The sequence below is a fragment of the Palaemon carinicauda genome, chromosome 15 (assembly GCF_036898095.1).
Source record: "Palaemon carinicauda isolate YSFRI2023 chromosome 15, ASM3689809v2, whole genome shotgun sequence".
Classification (NCBI taxonomy): domain Eukaryota; kingdom Metazoa; phylum Arthropoda; class Malacostraca; order Decapoda; family Palaemonidae; genus Palaemon; species Palaemon carinicauda.
This window is the reverse complement of record NC_090739.1, coordinates 11,119,546-11,126,307: the sequence shown is the minus strand read 5'-3', so window position 1 is coordinate 11,126,307 and position 6,762 is coordinate 11,119,546. Positions and strand designations below refer to the sequence as shown.

Below are 6,762 nucleotides of genomic sequence, written 5' to 3'. Positions count from 1 at the left end.
ATTTCAAAATATATGCTAATGGACAGTAACTGAATAAATAAGACTTAACAAATTGTGAAAGTAAGGTGTATAAGTATCAAATATTACTGAAAATGTATAAGTTTCCATTATTGATAATGATTAATGTATTCCCGATAACATTCCATACCTTCATAGCTATAATAGCAGAAAAAAAATCATCTATAAAAAACACTGAAATTGATTCATACATTATATGTATGACTTATACAGATGCTATGACATACCTGTAATGCTCTGTGTATATATATATATATATATATATATATATATATATATATATATATATATATATATATATATATATATGTGTGTGTGTGTGTGTGTGTGTGTGTGTGACTGTGTGTGTGTGTGTGTGTGTGTGTGACTGTGTGTGTGTGTGTGTGTGTGTGTGTGACTGTGTGTGTGTGTGTGTGTGTGTGTGTGTGTGTGACTGTGTGTGTGTGTACCTTGAGTAACTGTTCCCAATTTTTCTAAAAGTTTTAGCTTTAGTTTTGCAACGAGTAATCGCCCTAAGCACTTTTCTGGAACCAAATTTACACAGCTATTTTTTCATTCTACTTTCACAATTAAAACACTACTTTCGTTATTATAGATAAATTTTACTATCATCACTCAGTACCCATGGAACCTTTCCAACCTTCAAACTTACTTAGTTCATCTAGGTCAGCCACCATTGCACTACCACCAACGCATCATTCTACTGTCCGATTTATTACATACACTACAACCAGTTTTAAGGAATACAGTCATAACTTCTATCTTTTACAATAACTTTACGGTAACAACTTCTCTTCTTTGCTCTATATTCATCAGTTCTTGTAAATACTCATTCGATGAACATTTGCATACTATTCACTCATTAAAATAGTTATAAGAACTTTTATATAATAAACGTTTTAACAAATATGTAAATGTATGGTGATATATAAATAACAATGACATGTATGCTCTGTCATATGTAAAGATATTGATATGTTTATGTAAGCTAATAAGAAACCATACTCAGTTCAAATTGATTCCCACACCTTCCGTCAAAAATGTTTAATGTTAAATGTTGTATTGTTTCCTGTTCATTTCAGATGAGTGCTTACTGATTCCCTCCGTGTTCCTCTTATGATATAGTTAGAAGAACGCCTGTTCATCACAGCTTTTGGAAATGGACATTTCCTTATGAAGAAAGACTATGAAGACAAGATCTGAAATTTCAGTTCAAAACTGAAAAGTTTCTATGGCCCACCGATGTTGATTTAACTTCATTTACTGAAAATGTATGATGACTCTTGAAAGTGTCCATGAAAGTTATAAAAAATGAATGGGATTTTACATTTGAAAGGTATTTAATATGGTAAACCCATCAAAAGAAATACCCTAGTGTTATTTTCATTTGGAAAATATTAAAAGCATATAACCATTAACCAAAATAAATCATCGAAAAAGACATTTTAATGACTGGATCTCACCGACGAAAAAAATAAAATTCTGATATATCTCCCGACCATTACTGTGTTACAAGAATTGTGTGTAGACCTTTAAGTTTATCTTCAGAATCTTCGGCCACGCAAAGAGCGAATTGCCTTAAATGCTGTAGGAAGAAACCATGAACATACCATGTTTACAACGCGCTTACACAAATTCATTGGGCAAATACCAGTTAAGTTAACTTCACACTCCCACAAAAAATATTTTCGTTGCCACGCGAAATACATAAGGCGATCATATCTCAAGAGGTAATTTACTATCTTGCGAGTATTTTTCATCCGTTTTCGTGGAAATTTGTGTCAGAGACAATTATCAATGAAAAAGGTAAATACATTGGATAATATTTCACTACATGATGGTAAATTATTCAGGTGTTACTAATAATGGGTATTTGTGTTTGATATTCCACTGGATAACAGAAAATTCTATTAAAAATTCCACTCGATAATAGGAAATTTTGTTCGATATTTCACTCGATGATGTATAATTCTATTCGATATTTCACTCGATAATGGGAAATTTTTAATCAATATTTCACTCGATAAGAGGGAATTCTATTAAAATTCCACTCGACAATAGGAAATTTTGAGCAATATTTCACTCGATAATGGATAATTCTATTCGATATTTCACTCGATAATGGGAAACTGTGTTCGATATTTCACTCGATAACGTTAAATTCTATTCGATATTCTACTCGATAATGAGAAATTGTATTTATTTTGCTCGATAACGGGAAATTATGTTCGACATTTTACTCGATAAGCGGAAATTCTTTTCGATATTTCCTTCGATAACGTTAAATTCTAATCGATATTAAGCTGGATTATGAGAAATTTTAACTGTAATTTCACTCAATAATGGTAAATTGTATTCGTTATTCCACTCGATAACGAGAAATTGTGTTCGATATTTCACTTGGTAATGGGGAACTATTCAATAACTCCAAAAGCAAACAATAAACCAAAATAAGGTATTGAAAATGTTAAAATATTTGTTATTCTATTTCTTTACATAACCTAATATTCTTGGTTGCAATGGACAGAAAAATCAATCGATACGTTAATGAAACCAAGCAAATATACTTGACTTAGCCACACCGATATAATTACCCCTAAGTAATCCTGAATGTTGAAGCTATCCAACCTAGGAGGATTAATACTCCAAGTATCCAACAGTCATTCAAAGAATACTTTGTGCCATTCTCCGTCGTAAGTTAAGTTCGCCTCTCTATGTCGACATATTTGTCTTAATGATAAAAATAAAGTCATCCTCCACCCAAGGAATTATAACGACTATCTTTTTATAATTCTATCACCACTCCCAACTGTTCCAGTTTGAAAACAAGGTCCTCATGATTAACTCGGTCAAAGGCAGCACTAAAATCAAGGCCAATCATACAAACATCTTGACCAAAATCAAGGGATTTCTACACAGCATTGGAGATTGTAAGAAGGGCATCACATGCCCCAAGGCTTTTAGGAAAGCCAAATTGCAAACTAGGGATAGGAGATTCAAAATGTAATGAAAGCGAGGCTATAAGTGTAACTGTCTTACAAGTAGATTGCAGTTTTATGGTGCTATTAATTCTAGTAAAACTATTCCTAAGACAAAAGGATGAATACAACATTAATCTTTCCTCTCCTTAATTAGGTGTTGCTTTGGTGAACAGATACTATCAAATTAAAGGTGATAAATAATGGACTTACATATATTATTCAATGAAGTTATTTTGCATAGAGTTGATTTGCGACAAAAGGCTTAAAACGGTCTCTTAAATTATCATTATTATAATTATGATTATCACAATTCAAAAAAAAAAAAAATCGAGGTAAAGTTGCTTGAGATTATTTGCAGTTATTTCAAGCTTCTCTTAAACTATCATTATTATAATTATGAATATCGCAATTCAGGAAAAAAATTCGAAGTAAAATTGCTTGGGATTAACCGCAGTTATTTCAAGCTTCAATCTTTATGTTTTTAAAATCCCCTCACAAGATCAATATTAATACCGACTGAAAAATAAGAGTATGATCCTAATGTTTGTTTAACGACCTAGAACATTCCTATGATCATAACTCACACGCATCCTTTTAAAATGGACATATGGATCATGCAGGTCTCACACAAACAAGACTGAATTGAGAAGGACTTTATTCGGAATTTGAATATTAGAAGGAATTAATAGGATTTAGTACATATTAGAAAAATTAATTTCATTATTAAAAGGATTCGATGCGGCTCGGGAAATAAAGATCCTTTTATATATATTTACATCATATGGGTACATTAAAAAATTCAGAATCCATTTTGATATAGGATTACGGGATTACATAAGAAATCAGTTTTTTTGAAATTGAAAGGGTGATTTTAAACATTCTTAAATTGGTATAATAATATAAAAAAAAAGAGAGATAATAAAAAGAACTAAGAAAAACAGATACTAATGAAAATTACAATGTGAGCATCCTCATAACCAGAATGTTAAATAAATGGAGTGACAAAGTACTATTGCTTCATTAAAGAGTTAAATCGAAACATGGGGCGACTACTTAAATATTTTATAGCTTTTTAAGAAAAGCGGGAATTTGTTTTCCCTTCGTGGTACATGATGTTTTCTTGTAAATAAGATTGATGATGAGTGTAAAGTTTTGTACGTAATTGTAAATAGGTCACAGAGTTATAGATAACAGTTTATGAAATGTTTTCAGAGCGATTTAACATCAGGACTTTTTTGTTTTGTTTTCAACCTTGATTGGCACAAATCAGTAAGGCGATGTGATAGTAGTTTAATGTGGTTAAAAGTATGATTTGTTATTGAAATAACCACTTAAGCGTTCAGTACAGAAAATCTAAAGTAGCCACAAAGATTCCGGGCGAAATAAGCCCCACCCCCTTATGACGGCATAGCCAATCACGTTGTCCCCCGTTAGTAGCGGTCACAATACATCCCCCTACAAATTTGTGATTGGTTATGACGTCATCAAGGGGTGTGGCTTTTTTCGCCTAGAATCTTTGCAGCAACAATAGTGACACTAATTTTAGAAAATAATATTTACCTCAAAATTCAGCAAAAACTGCTAATTAAAATAAATGTCTTACGATATTGACAAACTTCCTTTTCGACGAGCAGGAGACCTAATCACTATTTATATGATGTAAACATTGACCTAGTCATTTCTGTCAGTACTATGTCCCGTGGCCAAGTGAGCGATTGTGATCTGTACATATATATTATATTCTACAACGTCATGATGCCTTAAGAGCTAGATATTTTACAGTTATGAATGATACAAGAGTATATCTGAGAAGAAGATAAAAGCCATCTATCGTTACAATCGCTCACTTCAGCTGCGCTAGATTACCTATATTATCATGATTATTATTATAGTGTAAATGGTGTGTATTATATTGTTTGAAATTATAATATTTCTAATAAAACTTGGTGGTTTTCCTATCCCTGAGATTGAACAGGCTGGAGTCTATATATATAAATATATATATATATATATATATATATATATATATATATATATATATAAATATATGTATATATATATATATATATACATATATATATATATATATATATATATATATATATATATATATATATACAGTATATATATAATATATATATATATACATATATATATATATATATATATATATATATATATATATATATATATATATATATATATATATATTTATATATATACATACATATATACATTATACGTATATGTACATATATATATGTATATATATATATATATATATATATATATATATATATATATATATATATATATATATATATATTAACTTGTATTTCCTATTTCCGTATTGGCCTGATTTTCCTATTGGAGTCCCTGGGCTTGTAATAAGCCAGTCTTCCTAGTGGGGTTACAGGTTGGCTAATAACAACAACAACAATGATAATAGTAATAAATCAGTCTGTAGACTGTGATAAAAAAAATAATAATAGTAATAACAACAACAATAATAATAATGATAATAATAATAGTAGGGAAACTACTACTACTATTAATAATAATAATAATAATAATAATAATAATAATAACAAACTATTATTACTATTAATAATAATAATAATAATAATAATAATAATAATAATAACAACAACAACAACAACAATAATAACAATATTAATAACAACAACAAAACCACCCCCACCCCAAGAAACCCAATCCACCAAAAGACTATCCAAGACGGACGACGAAGATCTCATCAACGAACGCCCAAAGACATTCGAACTCCCAAGACTTGCAAGTCGCAAGTTGGTCATCCTTTATCCCTGAACATCTGAAGCGCGAAGTTCCATGTCACTTAGGATAAATCCTCCGAAGTCATTGAGAGTGAGGAAACTTGAGCATCGGGTCTCTGTGACCCGAGAAGACGATTTAGAATACTGCTTGAATTGAGCTCATTGCGATTAAGTTGCGTGCATGATGGTGCTGGGTAAGTATGTTTTAATGTATTCCAAGAGGTTCATGCGTGTCAGGAATTGCAATATTGGTAGAATATAGTAAGGGTAAATATTAGTAAATGCAATATTGGTAGAATATAGTAAGGGTAAATATTAGTAAATGCAATATTGGTAAATATAGTAAGGGTAAATATTAGTAAATGCAATATTGATAGAATATAGAGGGTATAAATGTTAGTAATTGCAATATTGGCCAAATATAAGGGTGTAAATATCAGTAATTGCAATATTGGTAGAATATAGTAAGGGTAAATATTAGTAAATGCAATATTGGTAGAATATAGAGGGTATAAATGTTAGTAATTGCAATATTGGCCAAATATAAGGGTGTAAATATCAGTAATTGTAATATTGGTAAAATATATTAAGGGTAAATATTAGTAAATGCAATATGGGTAGAATATAGAGGGGGTAAATGTTAGTAATTGCAATATTGGCCAAATATAAGGGTGTAAATATCAGTAATTGTAATATTGGTACAATATAAGAGTAAATATTATTAATTGCAATATTGGAAGACTATAGAGGGGGTAAATGTTAATAATTGCAATATTGATAGAATGTAGAGGGGGTAAATATTATTAATTGCAATATTGGTAGACTAAAGAGGGGAAATGTTTGTAATTGCAATATTGATAGAATATAGAGGGGGTAAATATTATTAATTGCAATATTTATAGAATATAGAGGGGGTAAATGTTAGTAATTGCAATACTGATGGAATATAGAGGGGGTAAATGTTAGTAATT

General features: G+C 30.1%; 1 protein-coding gene across 3 annotated transcripts in view; it reads left to right on the top strand.

Moving 5' to 3' along the window:
• LOC137654480 (uncharacterized) overlaps window positions 1-2,285 on the top strand; it is a 151,054-nt gene extending 148,769 nt beyond the window's left edge. For all 3 annotated transcript variants that reach the window (XM_068388142.1, XM_068388143.1, XM_068388141.1), the window contains one exon: window positions 1,101-2,285. The gene's annotated coding sequence lies outside the window, so the exon portion shown is untranslated. The remainder of the gene's footprint in view (window positions 1-1,100) is intronic.
• The last annotated feature ends 4,477 nt before the right edge of the window (window positions 2,286-6,762 follow it).